The 19808-nt window shown below is 38.0% G+C and overlaps 1 pseudogene; it reads right to left on the bottom strand.

The window, feature by feature from the left end:
- Positions 1 to 6105: 6105 nt before the first annotated feature.
- Positions 6106 to 16204, bottom strand: LOC120294646 (annotated as a pseudogene).
- Between the last annotated feature and the right edge of the window lie 3604 nt (positions 16205 to 19808).

Here is a 19808-nt window from a genome sequence, read left to right as displayed (position 1 = left end):
AATTGATCCAACTGTTTATCTTATCAACAGAAGTCCATCTAGTGCGCTAGATGGAGAAATATCGCAAGAATAGTGATCAGGTTAAAAGGTTAATTATTTACATCTAAAAGTATTTAATTGTATTGCATATGCTTTGACTGACAAGGATAATAGAAAGAAACTCGATGCTAAGTCCTAGAAATACATCTTTATCAAATACGGTGGCAATAAGTATGGCTATAGGCTTTGGGATTATGAGAATAACAAAGTCATTTACAGTCGGAATGTGGTATTTCATGAAAAAAAGATATAAAAAGATCATCGGATAGAGCATGAGGAGATAATACAATCGGAATATGTTGAGCTAGACATAATGTCTATGAAGATGATTCCAACAAATCAGCATACACCTAAAGGAGAAGTTTAAGATGAGCCTATCATCAGTGAGGAGGCAGTTCAAGAGGAATGCAATGATTTGGAGCAAATTAACGACCTTGAAATGCCTGTTTTGAGGAGGTCTACATGTGCAAGAAAGCCAAAGGTAATTTTTTATCCATCGGCAAGTACTATTTTGAGTCATGTCTTGTATACAGATTCAGGAGAACCAGAGATCTATGGTGAGGCAAAGAAAAACACATCTCACATGCAGTGAGAGTGTGCTCTGAGACGAGATGTGTTTGTTACTTTAGAACAAAATATGGGAGCTAATCAAGTTACCCACGGATAAAAAAGCTTTGTTAAACAAATGGATGTATAGGATTTAAAATGAAGCAGATGGTAGTATCAAATATCAGATACAAGGTGAAACTGGTGGTCAAGAGCTTTCCTCAAAAATAAAGAAATTGACTACTCTGAGATATTTTAAATTGTAGTGAAAATGACATTAATCAGAGTTCTGCTTAATATAGTTGTAGTAGAGGATCGTCATCTTGAACAGTTAGAAGTGAAACTGGTGTTTTTACAAAATAACCTAGATGAAGAATCATACATGGCGCCACGTAAAGGTCTTGAAGTCAAAGGTGAGGAGCCCATGGTACATCACTTGAAGAAAAGCTTATATGGCTTGAAATAAACTCCGCAGCAACGGTACTTAAAATTTGATGGTTTCATGGAAGAAAATGGATTTGCACACTGTGAGGCTAATCATTGTGTTCATTTTCGCAAGTATGACAATAGTGATGTCATGTATCTCTCTTTATATGTGTATGACATGCTAGTTGCTAACTCTAATATGAAGAGAATCACAAAAGTGAAGAAAATGTTAGCATCACAATTTACTATGAAAGACTTAGGAGAGGCCACGAATATTTTAAGCATGAAAATCATTAAGGACAGGAAAAAATAAGAAATTATGGCCGTTGCACGAGGACTATCTAAATAAAATGTTGAAGAGATTTAAGATGAATAAGGCAAAATCGGTTGCGACTTCTTTAACGAGTCACTTCAAACTTTCTAAGAACATGTGTTCAAGTACTCAAGCTTTGAAAGATGAGATGGTGATAATCACATATGCATTAGCAATAGGAAGTTTGATGTATGTCATAATGAGCACAAGACTAAATATTGTATAGGCAGTAAGAGTTGTGAGTCGATATTTGCAAAATCTAGGCAAAAAGCATTGGAATGTAGTAAAATGGATATTGAGATACTTAGTAGGTACATTAAATTACTCTCTTTATTATGGTGATACATATCTAGAGTTACAGGATTATGTGAATGCAGATCACTCAAGTGATCAAGATAGTGGTAAGAGTATCATTAGATATGTATTTATAGTTGGAAGTACAACAGTGAGCTAGGTATCCTATCTACAAAAAGTAGTGGCTTTATCGACGACAGAAACGGAGTATATAAGCTTTTAAGGAAATCATGTGGTTATAAGATTACATTGATGAGCTATATTGAAAACAGCCATAGAGTACACTATAAGCTACTGAAGATTGATAGCTCGAAGAATCTAGTTTACATGTTCACCAAGGTAGTAGACAGAGAGAAGCATATTTTCTATACTACTACCATTGGTGTTACGCCATGTTGATTGATGTGGACTATCATAGAAGCACAAATTCAATTACTAACTTTGAAGTAAATGCATGCAAAGTTGCTTGATGTATCGAGTGTATGTATCTCCAAGTGAGAGATTATTGTAGAGTGAAGCCAAATGTCTTTAAGGGTTTTATTTTTATTCTACTTATTTTGCTTTTAGGTTAAAAGTTGCACTTTAATCAGCAATATTTAGACGCTAGCTATCACGAGGGCTGAAAGGAAAATAAAGAGAAGAAAAAGTGAGTTTTTTTTTTCTCTATGAGAGTTTTCAATCTTTTTGTACCTTGATCTTAAGAAAATATCATCATTGTATTGCAACTTTCTTCAAAGTCTAGTAGATTCATGAGTGCATCTACGCGAAGACTTAGCCAAGGTTTAGGTGAACTTCGGTAACAAATTTTCCAATGTATTCTTTTGATTATATTCTTGGGTTAATACCTGAAAAACCCCAAACCGGTATACCCGTGACAAATTTACCTCAAACTATTTTTTTGACCACCAAAAATCCCAAACTGGTATATCTTTGACAAATTTACTCCAAACTGATACATTTGTGACAAATTTACCCTCAATCAATTTTCGTTAAATTTTATTGTCACATTATTAAGTTAAATGATACGTGATAGTTGACCGGTATACAAATTTGGGATTTTACGCTCCATTTATTACAGTTTACAATTTTTATGATTTTTTTATGGCATTAATCCAATTTAACGGAGGGTATATTTGTCACAAATTTACCAGTTTTGGGGTTTTTTGCGGTCGAATAAATTAGTTTGGGGTAAATTTGTCATAAATGTACAAGTTTAGGATTTTTTATGGTCAGTTGGAATAAATTTGTCAAAAGTGTACCGTTTTGGTTTTTCATGGTCAAAAAAATAGTTTAAGATAAATTTGTCACAGATGTACCAGTTTAGGGTTTTTCAGGGTATTAACCTTATATTCTTTATTATTATATTCCGCCTAGATAGATTGTTTACGTGCATTTTTTTCCTGAAATCAACATGCGATTTCTTAACAATTCAACGATTTTGTCAAGCTTCCTCCGGATTTACATCGGACATAAGCTCTTCCCATTATTCGTGATAGCAATGGGTTTTATACCCTATTAAATTCGCTCAGGATTGGTTGTGCTTCCAATCGATTATTAGCGGAAGATAATCATTGCTCTATCCAAAACTTTCCAACACGTAATCAATTCGATTTGTTCATTGGTGATGTTCAATAACATAGTCCAACATAAATGATACGCACAAAACTTCAAGTCTCCTGTCTCTCGATGATATGGTTGGAAATGCAAGCCCAATTTTGTATTTAACTTTTCTCAATTTACTTGCTTTACCACACGTCGGGATAAATCCTCTTTAAGTGTACTTAAATAACACGGAGTGAATACTTCCTTCTATTTTTATTTTAGGACAGTGAAAAAGAGAAGGAAAATTTTGCTTGTCTACCCAATTTCGCGAAATAAGGAGATATGTGGGAACAAAATTTTGAAAATAAAATTTTTGTACGTTTATCAAACAAATTCTATTCTAGGAAATAAAAATTTTATATTATTATTAAACAAATTTCTATTCTAGAAATAAAAATTTTGTGTTCTTATCAAACGGGTTTCTATTCATAAACTCATCTAGAGAATAAAAATAGAAAAATCTATATCTATTCACAAATTATTTCGAAGAACAGAACAATTATCATTTATGTTAGTAAACTCTAATGGCTAAGTAGCAATACGCAACCCAATGAAAACAAGTTAAAATATAGGAATGAATTAAATATTCAGACCCAGTTTAATTGGGCTTTGTTTTTTTAATCCTTTGGTTGGGCCATAATAAATCCAATGGAAAAACTGGGTCCCCTCCCTTCTTTATTTAAACTTCGAAACCGGACCGAAACCAGACCGGACAAGGTTTTATTGCTTTCAGCTCGGAAATGGCGTACGTGGACCATGCCTTCCCGATCTCGGACGAGGACATGATGATGGACTCTGCTTACGCTTTCAACAGCAGACCCCCCCATCAAGGAGACCGCTCTCGCCGTCTCCCTCTTCATCGTCGGCACTGCCTGCATCGTCCTTGGCATCCTCATGGCCACCCACCCACTCAGCGGTGGCCGAACCACCATACCGTTCTCTCTCTTCCTACTCTGCTCCTGCTCCATTCAACCACTCCCAGCTTCTTTAGATTCATTGCATTCGAACGACTTGCTCTGAGTCTCGTTCTTCGTGATTCTGGGCTGCATCTTTTATGTTGGTGCACACACCATTCCTTGTCGTGGCTACTCTCTCTCGACATGTGTGTTCGTCATGACCACCAATTCAAACCGTGTTCACTCTTCTAGGTATAGCCTTTTGGGAACTCCACGAACTAGCCCAAATCGGTCACTGCATTTCCGTAAATTCTCAGGTCACATCTGACTTTGTGCTCTCATTTTGGGACCTGAATTCAAGCTCTCTTTCGGTCTGCTCACGGTGACAGGGTAACGAAATCGAGCTCCTGTTCATGCTTTCATTCTCATGGTGACAGGGTAATGAAATCGAGCTCCTGTTCATCTTTTCATTTCCTCCGAACTATTGGACGGGGCAGCGGCCTAGAGCCAGAGGAGGATGAGAGCCGCTCCGATCCCGCAGAGCGTTGAAGAGGATCAGTGACGGGAGTGAGAAAGAGGGCAAAAGGCAAATGTGTTGAAGTAGGGTTCTGTGCAGACCCAATAAAACCCATTAAAAAAAAAAATTGGGCTTTGTTTTAGTAGAGACCCATTTTAACCTATATGTAAATTTATAAACAACCCATATTCCACCCAGTATAATGAATACGTGTTAAAATTTGCACCCCATAACTCATTTTGCCACCCCTGAGCGACCTCTCCAGGAGTTGTTGCAGGTTTACCCCCGACTCACCTGTCTCCAAATCGACTCGACGTATGTAATGTATCATGCTGCCGGGAAAAGGCTAAATTTCAGGTATTGCAACTTAAAACGTCTCGACTAAAAAGCATCTCGTGATACTTTGTGCATCGCATAGTTACTTTATTTAAAGCAAGTCGAAAGCATCTGATATCACCCAAAAAGAATGTAGAGCAAGCAAGCCTACCTACAAATAATATGCACAGAGAGGGAGAGAGAGAGAGAGAAAACAGAAAAATCAGCAATTTTTGTGCTTTACTTTATTCACGGCTCGTCGAAAAGAGTATTAACCTTGAAGAACCTAGACTATAACAAAAGAATAGTCTTGCCGGGCAACAAATACATGCATAAAACTTCAGAAGGATTTTCAAATATTATAAGCTGCTCCTACCCAAAAAAATGGTAAAAGTTGCACGAAACACCATGAGGGTGGGCTCACTTTTTCTTATGCCTGGTTCTGAGTTGACATAACGCATCCAAGATAAAAGCCATGTTACCAGACCTTGTGCCAAAAAAAAATAGACAACAAAAAACGTCATCAAGATTCTAAGATCATCAGACACTATGGGCCGGAGTTCTGGCTACTCAAGCACAAGAACAAGCAAATAATTATTGTACATACAAAAAAGACAGATGCAAACATGAGCTCCGCAGATGCCAAGTATGTGATCCAGAGAAAATTTACCTCGAGAACCAAGTATGAGAAATAGTATACAACTGGTCTCACATCCAAATTTGACCGGCATTCAAAGCACAAATTAACACTGGTCAAGGCCCAAGCTATATACAGTGTCTAAACTCACACCTGTTTCTGAGGCATATGGAGTAGAACATTCAGTTTCTAAGAGAACCCATTTATAATTCACAACTTGCCAAGCCTGATATCAGATGCTTCTAAAAGGTCGCCTAAAAGGCCTTGCGGGCCTAAAACACGAGAATTAGGTGTCTGGCGTAGAACTTAAACTACAGATGATAAAAGGGCGTGCTAAGAGAACATAACAGACTAAAGAGGGCATTATATCAAAGATTGTCTATTTAGATTGAACTAGAAAAGACATCGCAAGCTACAACTCATATTGTATAAAGTCTATATGATAAGCTAAACAGACAGTAATTACTAGTCAGACAGACTCCAAGCACTAATGATAGCACTCTATGAGGACTAATCCGTACAGATGAAATCTACTTTGACTCTTCAGATGATGAACAGCCTTCCTGGTGAAACAGATAGTAGGAGTCCTAGTACTTGCTGTGCCTATCAGTGCGCAATAAGCAAATCTAGAGGAATCTGCCTGGAACTTCTATAGGAAAGCTTAAGCACCTGCATGAAATCAACAGCATCTCTATCTCGCATAAGCGTGGTACCAACTACTGCCACTATAGCCTCCCCTGCCATACATCCCACCTGCTCCACCATAACTAGCACCTGGACCCGAGTCATAACCACCACCATAGCCTGCACCTCCATAACCACCGTAACCTTCACCTCCTCGACCATATCCACCTAAACTGCCTCCACCATAGCCTCCACCATAGCTGCTACAATAGGGTCCAAAGCGACTAGAATAACCAAGGGAAGACTCACCTCGATAACCTCCTAAGCTACCACCTCCAAACCCCCCATAACTACCGCCAAATTCACCACCTCCACTACCATACCCATACCCGCCAAGTCTACTGCCAAAGCCTCCAGGAGTCCTATATGGACCAGGTCTATATCCTCCATCAAAGCCCCCATAAGAACCACCAAATCCACCAAAGCCGTCATTCAAACAGCGACTCCTAGAATTGCTACCAAATGCAGATGAAGAAGGTGGGTTTGAGGCTTTCTTTGGTTCAGCTTTCTTGATCTCCACCTACAACAAAGCATTCTAGTTAACCTTATTTATGTTGCATAATACTATAATCACTGCCCTTCCTGAGGAAACCTATACCTGCTATAGTCTTCATCATATCTTAATAAAGCCACTTGACATGTTAATTTTAATACAGGCCTCAAGAGGATATCAATATCGATAATAAATTAGCATTAAATGATGCAAACCACTGCAAAAACAAGTATTGGTAAACTCACCTTAGTACCGGCCATTTCTATCATATTTCCCTTAGACAACATATCATCAACAATTTCTTCACTATCAAAAATTATGAACCCAAAGCCTCGAGAACGATTAGTCTCATGATCGCGGATTATCTGATGTTCAACGACTTCTCCATACTTAGAGAAGAAATTCTTCAATTCATCTGCAAAGTTGGACAAAAAAAGATAGCCGTTGATAACCATCATCCGCCGAAGCAAATCCAGTAAGCATACTAATTACTCTTGACTGAAAAATTAAATCGTGGGAAAAAAATGATTGCACCTTCTGTGACAGTTGATGGTATACCACCAACAAATATTTTCTCTGTCTTAAAATCCTTCGATTGGCCGGAGCCTTTAGGAATGGTCCTCTTTGATCTCAACCTGCTCCGTTAGCAAATGATTTGTCATACTTATACCATATTAGAAAAAAATCTACAGTAAAATGTTTTAAAAAAAATAAACAACTAAAGATGAAAGATAGGCAAGCCAGAATCGATCGATTCTTTTTTTCCTTTTGCTTCGCCATGAACTTGCGGGGATGATGTGTGTTGAGGGGGTGATGTTGGAGCACAGACAGCTTATAAGAATCTTCATATGAAGGGATGGAATCTCAGATCTTTGTTTTCAATTCATCTTCTGATTGCTTTGATCTTAGTTTGTCGATTTTTTTAGCCTAAAGCTATTGGTTTTCAATTTGCAATCTGAGAAATTGGTAGAAAGTTTCACGATTGTTGTTTATGGTTTTCTAAGCTGCTCCCAATGGGATCGCTTGAAAATAGCGACTCAAATGCAAACGAAATCATTGTTCGGTTCGGTGGGAGGCTCGACGATCTAGTCTGACCAAATTTTGTCTCAAGAAAGTTACGGTTATTTATGCGAATGGGCTGGTTTCATACACAATTGCTTAATAGGCTTCATTGAGCAAGTTCGCGACAGGTAATTATGAGTTTAGTCTTCACTGGTGGGATTGGAGGAAGCTTGGAAGGTCAGTCCTACAGTTCAAGTCTGATCGGTGAGAGGCTTTATGGACTCGATATTTATAGTGCATTAAGTTCGTCATTGTAGTTTACTTCGTGTTCTTGTCAAAGTTTTTCTCTTCTTTTTTTTCTATTTATTTCAATGTTTCAGATAAAGAGGAAAGAGTAATAAGGTCTTAGATGTCATATTATGTCTTATTAATCCACTCGCCATGTGTTTGAGTTAAGAGAATCTACCACATTGTGCTTGCATGTTGTGGTCAAAGAATTACTTAACTGAGTATCATAAATTTGATTTTGTTGCTTTCGTGCTTGTCTCATCCTTTGCTTTTTGGTTTTCTTGGTGGTTTAAATCTTGACAGAAATGTTGTTGCTTAAATATCAAAGGGACACTCACATTGAATTAGTGTTTGCAAGATTTCTAGAATTAAATCCCTAATTACTTTGTAGTTGTCTTCTTTCATGATGGAAAGCTTCTTTCCAAGAAGGGTCAGGTTATCCACTTATGTAGCTTATGTGTTAGATAATGAATGGTGCTCTTGGGTGTGTAGAAGTAGGTTGAGACAAAAAATTTTGCACTCGCTAATTTTGACATGACTCACTGATGAGTAAAATCCATCAATACCGGGTGAGTATTTAAGAATGATGATTATGTCCTGTTCTTTCTTACTACCTTGCATTGCTGGCATCCAGATTTCTTTAACCTCAATTTGTATTTAAATCATGTTCATTTGATTGATGGTGATAGGCTATGTCGCAGCATGAAGTTTCGTTAAATTAGTAATTTAAGCTGCATTTAACCTCAAGAAATTTAAATCTCTCTCATTTTGTTTCATTTTACCAATAGGGAAGATTTATCTAAAAACAGTCTCGTGTATAATTTTTTTTTAGTAAAATCCCGACATTGTTATATAATTTATTTTAAGTTGATGGATCAAGACAAAGACATATCAATAGAAGTGGATGGATATAATGAAATGAGTCCATTAATGAAATTGCCATTCCATGGAGCTTATGGAGTGGAATCCGAGATCGTGAGTGCGATAAACAAGGTAAGGGTATCTAACTCTCATTCTCCTCTAGGTAAAAAGCTAGCTAGTCAATTAGAGACTTAGAATAATTTTTCAACAATCATAGAAGAGAAAACACATAAAAAAGTTAGGGTAAAGTGCATTCATTGTGGGGTTGAGTATGGGTATAACGTTGATTATGGAATGTCTACTATGTGAGAGCACTTGAGAAAGTGCAAAAAATATCCTCATGTAGATGAGACACGTAACAAAGATGAGATTGGCGAAATAGGAGAAAATACTAGTGATGATAGTGTCTTAACGTTGTGGAACTTTGATCAAAAACATTGTAGGCATATATGCTAGCTTAGATGATCATTATTGATGAACAACATTTTTCCATGGTTAACTGTGTCAGTTTTCTTGATTTTGTTACTAAATTACAACCTCTTTTACAATATCTTTCATGATTTACGGTGACTAGAAATTATATAAAGTTTTATCTAAGTGAAAGAACTTATTTGAAAGCTTACTTTAGTAAACTTAATTCTATAATTACACTCACGATTGATATCTGAAGTTCCATCAAAACTTGAACCACTTATATTTTATTGCACATTTTATTAACAAAAACTGGAAGATGCATAAAAGAATCATCAATTTTGTGGTAATGCATAGTCACAAGGGTGTAAAAATTGGGAAAATGGTGGAGATATGCATTTATAACTGGAGAATAGAAAAAAATGTGCCCACAATAACCATGGATAATGCTAGTTCCATTAATGTGGCTAGTTCCAAGAATTCTATCTTGTAATTCATTCACATATCTAGAGTGAATACTTTATTTAATCTCTTTTTTTGATTTTTTTTTCTAAATTTGGATTGTCTTATTGATGACATTATCATTGGAAAATAGACTTTATTTTGTGGAAACTCCAATTTATGATAAGTAAATAGACTTCATTAATCAGCACTTTTGTAGTTGTCTCTAAAGCATGGTTTCATGTTGATTTTTCATTATGTATAAATTTCAATTCTTTGTTAAAGATTTTGTACCAAGTAGGTTGACTTGCTTGATTTCACTCTTGGATAAGTAGTTATGCCTGTAGTAAAGATTTATTGACCGTTTTAGAAAAATAAACAGTTTGTCGTAGTAGTTGTAGAAATGAGACTAATATTATATTCATGTTTGCTGCTAATGTTTATGCAATGTTAGGATTTTTGTTTTGTCTAGTAATGTTTGTTTATGATAATTAGTCTTGTGAATTCTTAGTTTTTCCTTTAGTCCGAAAGTTCATGTACTTATTGATTACACATGCTTAATATTTATGACAATTAGACCTGTGCTTAATGATTGCAAAACAAGTTCTAGTGCAAACATGGTAAACCTTGAAACTGAATCAAAAAAATAGGGTAGGTTCCAAAACAAATTCAGTGCAAATAGAGTAGAGGTTACATGGTCTATCAACCATGGAATTGACTACCTTATTCCCATTACTCATGATAGTAATGGGTTACCTTGTTAAATTCGTTCAGAATTGGTGGTACTTTTAAGTCAATCATTAGCGGAAGAAAATCAGTCCTCTATCCAAAACTTTCTAACACAGGATCAATTCGATTTGTTCGTTGATGACGCTTGACAACATAGTCCAACATAAATGATATGCACAAAATTTCAGGAGAATGTTGCTATCTTTGGATGATAGGGTCAGCAATGCAAGCCCAATATTGTATTTAACTTTTCTTAATTTATATGCTTTATCGCACATCGGGATAAATCCTCTTTAAGTCTAATCAAATAACATGCACTGAATGCTTTCTTTTATTTTTGTTTTGGGACAGTGAAAAAAAAAAAGGAAAAACCCATTTACCTACCCAATTTCGTGACACAAGGATTTTGTAAATAGAAATTTTGTACTGTCATCAAACGAATTTTTATTATTTGCGAAATAGAAATTTTATATTATTACCTAACGCGTTTCTCTACTCAGAAACTCGTTTAGAGAATTAATAATATTTACATTTATCTAGAATTATTTTCAACAATAAAATGATTATCATTTGCGCTAGTAAACCCTACCGGCTACGTAGCAACACGCAACCCAACGAAAATAAGTTAAGATTTAGGAATGAGTTACCCATTTAGACCCACTTCAATTGGGCTTTGTTTTTTAATCCTTTGGTTGGGCCATTACAAACCCAATGGAAAACTGGGTCCACTCCCTCCTTTGTTCAAACAACAAATTCAAAACCAGACCAAACAAGATTCCATTGCTTTCAGCTGGGAAATGGCGTTCGTGGACCATGCCTTCTCGATCTCGGTCAAGGATATGATGATGGACTCTCCCTACGCTTTCAGCAGCAGACCAATCAAGGAAACCGCCCTCGCCATCTCCCTCTTCGTTGTCGGCACTCGCTGCATCGTCCTTGGCATCCTCATGGCCACCCACTCAGTCTGCGGTGGCTGAACCACCATACCGTTCTCTCCCTTCCTACCCTGCTTCTACCCATTCAACTGCTCCGAGCTTCTTTCTTTGATTCATTGCATTCGAACGACTCGCTCTGCATATTGTTCTTCGCGATTCTGGGCTCAGTCTTGTACGTTGACGCATACATCATTCCTTATCGTGGCTCTCTCCGTGTGTACGTTCCCGTGCCTACCAATTAAAGCCGCGTTCACTCTTCTAGGTAAAGCTTTTTGGTAGCCCCCGAACTAGCCCCAACCGATCGCTGTGCATTTCAGTAAATTCTCAGGTCACGTCCACTTTCGTGCTTGCATTTTCGATCCATTCATGGCAACAGGGTAAAAATCGAGCTTCCATTTTCTCCAAACTATTGGACGAGGCAGCCGCCCAGAGCCCGGATGAGAGCCGCCCGACCCCGCAGAGTTGAAGATGAGTGAAGGAGAGTGAAAAAGTGTAAAAAGCAAATGGGTTAAAGTAGGTTTCCATGCAGACCCATTAAGAACCACAAAAAGTTGGGCTTTATTTTATAGTAAAGACTCATTTTGACTTATATTTTCAATTTTAAACAACCCATATTCCACCCAGAATAACGAATACGTGTTAAAATTAGGATCCATAAACTCATTTCACCAGCCCTGAGAGACCTCTCTCCAGGAATTGTTACCAGTTCACCCCCGACTCACCTGTCTTCAAGTCGACTTGATGTATGTAATATATTACGTGACCGGAAATAAAATTAGATGTCAGGTAAAACCCCTCAACTAAAAAGCCTCCCGTGATACTTAGTCCCAAGGAATAGTTACTCCATTTAAGGCAAGAAAAAACGTATCCAATATCACCAAAAAAGAAAATGCAGAGCAGGCGACCCAACCTGGTGAATGATATGCAGAGAGAGGGAGAGACGGAAAAAAAATCAGTAATCTTTGTTCTTTTGTTTATTCACTGCTCGTCAAGAGAGTATTAACCTTGAGGAACCGAGAACTATATTAAAAAAAGAAAAGAAAAAAAGAAGAACAATCTTGCCGGGGAACAAATACACACTCAAAAACTCTACATAAAGGATTTTCAAGTATATAAGCTGCTCCTTCCCAAAAAATGGAAAAAGTTGCACAAAAACTCCGCGGGGATGGCTCACCTTTCTTTTGCGTAGCCTGAATTGACTCAAACATACAAGAATAAAAGCAAAATTACCGACCTTGCGCAAAAAGATCATCGTATACTCTGGGCCAGAGTTCTGGCTCCTTAAGCACAAGGAACGAGCAAAATAATCATTGTACATACAAAAAGGACACATGCAAACACGCGCTGAAGACCCAAGCTACATACGGAGTCTAAACTTACACCTGTTTCTGAGGCATATGGAGCAGAACATTCAATGTCTACGAGAAACCCACTTATACTTCACAACTTGCCAAACCTGATATCATATGCTTCTAAAAGGTCGCCTAAAAGGCCTTGCAGGCCTAAACCATAAAAATAAGGTATCTACAGATGATAAAAGGGCGTGCTAAGAGAACATAACAGACTAAAGAGGGGCATTATATCAAAGATTGCTATCTAGATCAATCTAGAAAAACATCACAAGCTACAACTCATATTGTATAAAGTCTACATGATAAGCTAAACAGACAGTAACTACTAGTCAGACAGGTCCCAAGTACTAATGATAGCACTCTCTATGATGACTAATCCATACAGATGAAATCTACTTTGACTCTTCAGATGATGAACAGCCTTCCCTGGTGAAACAGATAGAGTCCTTCTAGTACTTGCTGGGCCTATCAGTGCTATAATAAGCAAATCTAGAGGAATCTGCCTGGAACTTCTATAGGAAAGCTACACCTGCATGAAATTGACAGCATCTCTATCTCGCATAAGGGTGGTACCGACTACTGCCACTATAGCCCCCTGCCATACATCCCACCAGCTCCACCATAACTAGCACCTGGACCTGAGTCATAACCACCACCATAGCCTGAACCTCCATAACCACCGTAGCCTTCACCTCCTCGACCATATCCACCTAAACTGCCTCCACCATAGCCTCCACCATAGCTGCTACCATAGGGTCCAAAGCGACTAGAATAACCAAGGGAAGACTCCCCTCGATAACCTCCTAAGCTACCACCTCCAAAACCCCCCATAACTACTGCCAAATTCACCACCACCACTACCATACCCATACCCGCCAAGTCTACTGCCAAAGCCTCCAGGAGTCCTATATGGACCAGGTCCATATCCTCCATCAAAGCCCCCATAAGAACCACCAACCACCAAAGCCATCATTGAAAGAGCGACCCCTAGAATTGCTACCAAATGCAGATGAAGGAGGTGGGTTTGAGGCTTTCTTGGTTCAGCTTTGATCTCCACCTACAACAAAGCACTTTAGTTAACCTAATTTATGCTGCATAATACTATAATCACTGCCCTTCCGGAGGAAACCTATACCTGCTATAGTCTTCATCATATTTAGAATAAAGCCACTTAACATGTTTATTTTAATACAGGCCTCAAGAGGATATCAATATTGACAATAAATAGCATTAAGTGATGCAAACCACTGCAAAAAACAAGTATCTGTTTACAAGTTGGTTTCTCATAAATAATCTCGTAAACTCACCTTAGTACCGCCATTTCTATCATATTTCCCTTAGACAACATATCATCAACAACTTCTTCACTATCAAAAATTATGAACCCAAAGCCTCGAGAACGATTAGTCTCATGATCGCGGATTATCTGATGTTCAACAACTTCTCCATACTTAGAGAAGAAATTCTTCAATTCATCTGCAAAGTTGGACAAAAAAAGATAGCCATTGATAACCATCATCCGCCAAAGCAAATCCAGTAAGTATACTAGTTACTCTTGACTGAAAATTAAATCGTGGGAAAAATTGATTGCACCTTCTAGACAGTTGATGGTATACCACCAACAAATATTTTCTTTGTCTTGAAATCCTTCGATTGGCCTGAGCCTTTAGGAATGGTCCTCTTGATCTCAACCTGCTCCATTAGCAAATGATTTGTCATACATATACCATATTAAAAAATAAAAAACCTACAGTAAAATGCTTAAAGAAAATAAAAAATAAACAACTAAGGATGAAGAATAGGCAAGCCAGAATCGATCCGTTTAGCTACCAAATGTGGAAAACTCATTAAATTTTAACATATTCCAGTGATTGTATACGCCAAATCCATGTCCTCACATTTCAAAAGGGAAAAAAAAAAGCTGGAATCAGTACCATAAAACGTTGTTAAATACTAGTATGTGCTCTTTAAACTGCAAAACTACTTTAATACTTCCAAGAAACAACTATCCAAACAAAACTGCGTTATCTAACAAGTCACAGAGCTTTATCTTGTTTCATATTTATCAAGAAACCCTACAAGAAAATGCATCATATCTATATCCCTTTCGTGGGCCATGAGTTTTTCCAAATATGTACGGTTTGGAGCATGACAAGGACAAAGGAATATATCAATTCGTTGATAAACAAAATGGAGAAAGAAAAGAAACTTAGTTATGGATTTAGTGCGTCATCATCTAATGAAAACACTGGACACCTTAAGCAATGTTAAAGCACTACAATATCATCCTTACAAGATATGTGAAATAGCGCTATTCTCTACATCTCTAAGCAGACAAATGTAGGGAGTTGGTAGTCTTTCAATAAAAAAGATATCAAAAATTCATTGAAACTTTTCAAGTATTTGTACACTACAGCACTTTGAATACAGATTACAGCACAAAGTACATCTTTATGGCGTGTAACAACAGTATGGAAATTGAAGGGACCTCGGGCTTGTGAAGTGAACAACAAAGCGACAAAACGAGATAAGAGAACCAGCAGGACAAAGATGCTGCTCTTACCTGCTTCCCATTGAGGACATGTTCATCTTCTATAACTTTGTCGACCACCGAAGGATCAGCATAAGTGATAAATCCAAAACCCCTGGGTTGACCGGTAAATCGATCTTTCATTATCACAGAATCCGTTATCTCCCCATATTGCCCAAAGTGCTTATTGAATGTCGCTGTATCACCACAATAAGAAAGACAGTTAATAAGAAGGGGGTACAAAAATCGGATGAGCTATAACCCGTATAGCATTTAGGCAGGACAAATGAACACCCAGAAATATATCCTAATTCCAAACTAGTGTATCATAATCAACTCTATGGCACGATTGAAGAGATAAAACTAGCCATAGTATTGAGCAAAAAGCACGCGCTGTTGGTGAATGAATGAGACAAACGGCAAAAAGTGAGGCTTCACTGTAAGTAACATCTTTAGCCAGTCCTCCGATGAAGATCTTCCTGCATAGCAAAATTCACAAATTAAGAGCCCTCCTGTAAAAAGGGAAGAAGCAAGAAATCGGCAAAGAGATACCGCGCGATTGCAAGAGCTAAAGTTCGCAGACTTTCGACAGATAACTCTCTAAAATCCAACAATCAAGAAAATATCAAGACGGCCACGAACTACAAAGAAGCCCGTTCTATAGCGATTTCACTCCGTCGAGGGCTTCGTTTCCAAGAAACACGGACGCTACGGATGGCAAGAAAGGAGGTCTTCCCTTCATCCATCAAAGCCTTCAATCGAGCTCGCCTCGCTTTCGATTACTACAAATGCGCAATCGACTAAGCAATCGCGAACATGCAAATCCACAGGAGACTAACTCGGGCTGGCTCCATCGCCGGAGAGGGGGTCGTTCTTCATCTTAGAACCCATCGATCAGGGGCAAGCGCTCTGAGATCGAGCGCTCTTTTGAAGTCGCGAGACGGGAAGGTGTCCGATCAGGCCTGCGAATCGAGAGCGAGCAGAGAAGAAGGAGAAGCTAGGGTTCGTTCTGAGCCGTGCGAATGCGTGGAAGAAGAGTATAAGAGGATGATATTTCCCGTCGAATGTCGGGTTTGCCACTAGGGAAGGGCACCAATCACGGATTTGCCACTGGCGTTCTTGTGTTCCATGCAAGTATAGGAAAATGCCAAGTGGCACAAATAGTTTCTAAATTTTTTAATCAAATATATAATATTATTCACGAATTTTAAATTTATTTAATGTATTTTCCGAATTTTAATAAATATTCAATTTATTCTTTATATTATATGAAAATATCTAATATTATTATTTCATTAATTTAGATTCAGGGACAATATTTACAAACCATTCAAAGTTTATGTTGAATAAATTAAAATTTAGGATCAACATTGCACATTAGATAAAAAAAAATTAAAGATTATATTAAATAAATAAAAATTTCATGAACTGCATTATACAATTGGCTAAAAGTTCAAAAGCCATTTGTGTCACTATTTTTGAATATAACAATTGTACTTACATCCCTTGTCTTCACGATTTGCTAAATTGAATGGTTTTGGGTTATTCTTTAGAGTGCAATTTTTTTTGCATTAATGAATAATTTAAAAGAAATTTTTCAAAAAATAATCGCTTGCATTTGCCTTAAATGATGAGTCAATTGAAAATATTTTCATTATTCATAATAATTTTAGTTTAAACATTTTGGTAGGTGATAAAAATATTTTTCATTTATTCATTGTAATGAGCAATAAAAGTTGGTTTTTTACAGATATTTTTTAATTTATATATTTTTTTGCAAAGCGAACGAAACTTAAACGATGTTATTTAATAATCTATATCATGCTCAATAGTGTTGGTATAAGAAATCAGGACATGATTTTGTGACAAGTGGCTCCCACCTCGAATGGAGAACTGGCTTGGGCCTACGAACCTACCAAGACTGATCAGAGCTCCAAGAGTCTATGGAACTAATTCCACCAAGCTTCACGCATTTAGTGGCTTGTTTTCTAGCAAGCCACGAGTTGTCCCACCAAGCTTCTTTTTTTTCCTTTCAGCAAATAAGAATGCTCTATTATGTAATTGCCATTTTGTTTGTAAAAATAAAATAAAAATTCTTCCATGTTCTTTAATTGAAAAATAAAAATATAACCTTCCGTGTTCTTTAATTGCCTTGCCTTTAGACCAAACCCGGGTACATGGAAAAAGCTCATCTAGCATGGTAATTTAGACAGGCTTGATTTTCAGCGAAGCTTGTGATTAAACTTGAATCACAAGCTTCACTTCAAGCGCAAGTCAAAGAATTCTCTCAAATATGTGTGCAGAATATTTCACTTTCCTTTTTGTACTTCGGACAATGAATAGGTTTTTTTTTTTTTTTTTTTGATCGGAAAGAGCCATTTCATTTAAGTAACGCTGAAAAAAAACAACCTGCTTTAACAGCGTCCGTAAGCAGTAAATTAAACAAAGCTGGGGGAGGGGGAAAGACTTCAACAAAAGAGAGGGACCCGCGAGAATGGGCCTTGGCAGCCCAGTCTGCTGGTGCATTCGTATCCCTTCTTGTAAACCTAATGAGAAGATGAGAAAAACAGGGGAGCAAGGCCGTTGTTTCTGCAAGCAGCGAACGGCTCTCCCATGGCGTCTTCTGAGGGTCGTGGACAGCATCAACCACCTGGAGACAGTCCGTCTCGATGATAGTGGGCGCATCAGCCTTCCCGATCCGCAGAAGATGTCGCAGCGCGATATTCAAGGCTTGGACTTCAATCTGGAAAGCAGAACTTGCTGGGGCTGTACAGGTAAACCCTTCTTGCATAGCACCAGTAGAATCACGACAAATATATGCAGTTGATCCTGAGATATTACCACTGCTGAAAGCTCCATCTATGTTGATTTTTAACATACCAGGATCAGGGGGCCTCCACATCGATCCTGGAGGCGAGTGAGGGGATATAGATCCTGTAATGTTCGAGGACAGATGCTTGTGCAAATTGGAGGTAGCCCACGCCACTTCCACAACAAAATTTGGATCTGGCTGCTGGTGCTGAAATAGGCATCTATTTCGTGCTTTCTAGACATGCCAGAGGAGAACAGCAATAACGTCCATTCCTGGTGAGTACTGATTTTCCTCAAACCTGTCAGCTATCCACTCTTCAATACGCTTGATCTGAGAATGTATAATTCGTATGCGAACCCTAGGGTGAGACCATATGTTCGAGGTCCACGGGCAGAGAAGGAAAATATGTTCTAATGTTTCTGGAGTCTGAGTTGCGCACACTTTACAGATAGGATCTGCACTAATATGTCTGTGGAATAGATTAACCTTTGATGGGAGGGCATTTTGAACGATGGACCAAAGGAAGAACCTAATCTTAGGTGGGATATGGAGTTTCCAAATTTGCTTCCATAGGGTTAAAGACAATGAATAGGTTGAAGCAACTAAAAAGGGGCCAATGGCATCAATTAGGGTTTCCAACTTATAGCAAATGGAGTTGACCAAGAGCGAGAGAGGGAGGCAAGTGTCACGGGCTGAGAGTTTGGAACCCACAGGCACCTAGCGAGCGGAATTCGCTAGGCCATCCATTTCTTTAGCTGTTCCACGAACGATACGCTAAATGATTTTTTGTGCGAGATCCTACCACACCCAGCTTTGCTCAGGCGTCTAGTCCATCGAGTAAAACAACAGTTCTCTTTAGGCACAACAACTAGTTTCGGCCTGCCATGATCTCATCAGAGAGCAAGACGCCCGACCGCGGCCAGGCATGGGAGGCCTACCCCTTCCTTCGAGCTCCTAAGTGATATAATCCTTCTATCATAGAACTCCTAGCACTAATTGTCTTGACATTACTCCCACGGACCAGTTGCCATCTGCCCCACATTCTTCACCAGATAACCCCAAGCGTTACTCACAAGTATCACGAGTACGGGAAGATTCATGGACCGTGACACAAGGTTGTGATCATGTGTGCAATGAACATTCGAAGACACGGCTATGAGTTAATGAGAGTTGAGACTCAAGAGACAAAGAGATGAGACGAGATGATTGACAAGAGAGATCAGATTTAGGGTTTTAATTTTCTTAAAAATTAAAATATATATTATATGTCCAAATTTCGGATAAATGGATGGGTGGTTCAACATCTCAAAACTGAAAAATCGGACCAAGCACCTAATGATTCCAAATTGGAATCAAGAACCATCGGTTCTAGGTTGGTCTAGTTGGCTTTTGGGTGGTCAAAGCTGTTTCTAATTTCTTTGCACCTCCCCAATAAACTGGCCAATCTATTCAAGCAGGAATAATAAACATCATGTTGCTAACTCTTTGAACTTGTTTACCGCCCACTCATGTACATTTTTAACTAAATAAGTCAACATACAATTTGCACCAATATGGTACTTATAGGAGTACTTAAATATGATCGGACATGTCACAACATATTTTATATCTATTTATGTATGGTAATTGGCCAAATCTATCGTGTTGACGGTAGAGAGTCCAAAATCAAATGAACGATTTCCCTT

Source organism: Eucalyptus grandis, chromosome 6 (genome assembly GCF_016545825.1).
Source record: "Eucalyptus grandis isolate ANBG69807.140 chromosome 6, ASM1654582v1, whole genome shotgun sequence".
Taxonomy (NCBI): Eukaryota; Viridiplantae; Streptophyta; class Magnoliopsida; order Myrtales; family Myrtaceae; genus Eucalyptus; species Eucalyptus grandis.
Note: the sequence above shows the minus strand (reverse complement) of the source record. Positions and strands in the feature narration are given on the sequence as shown.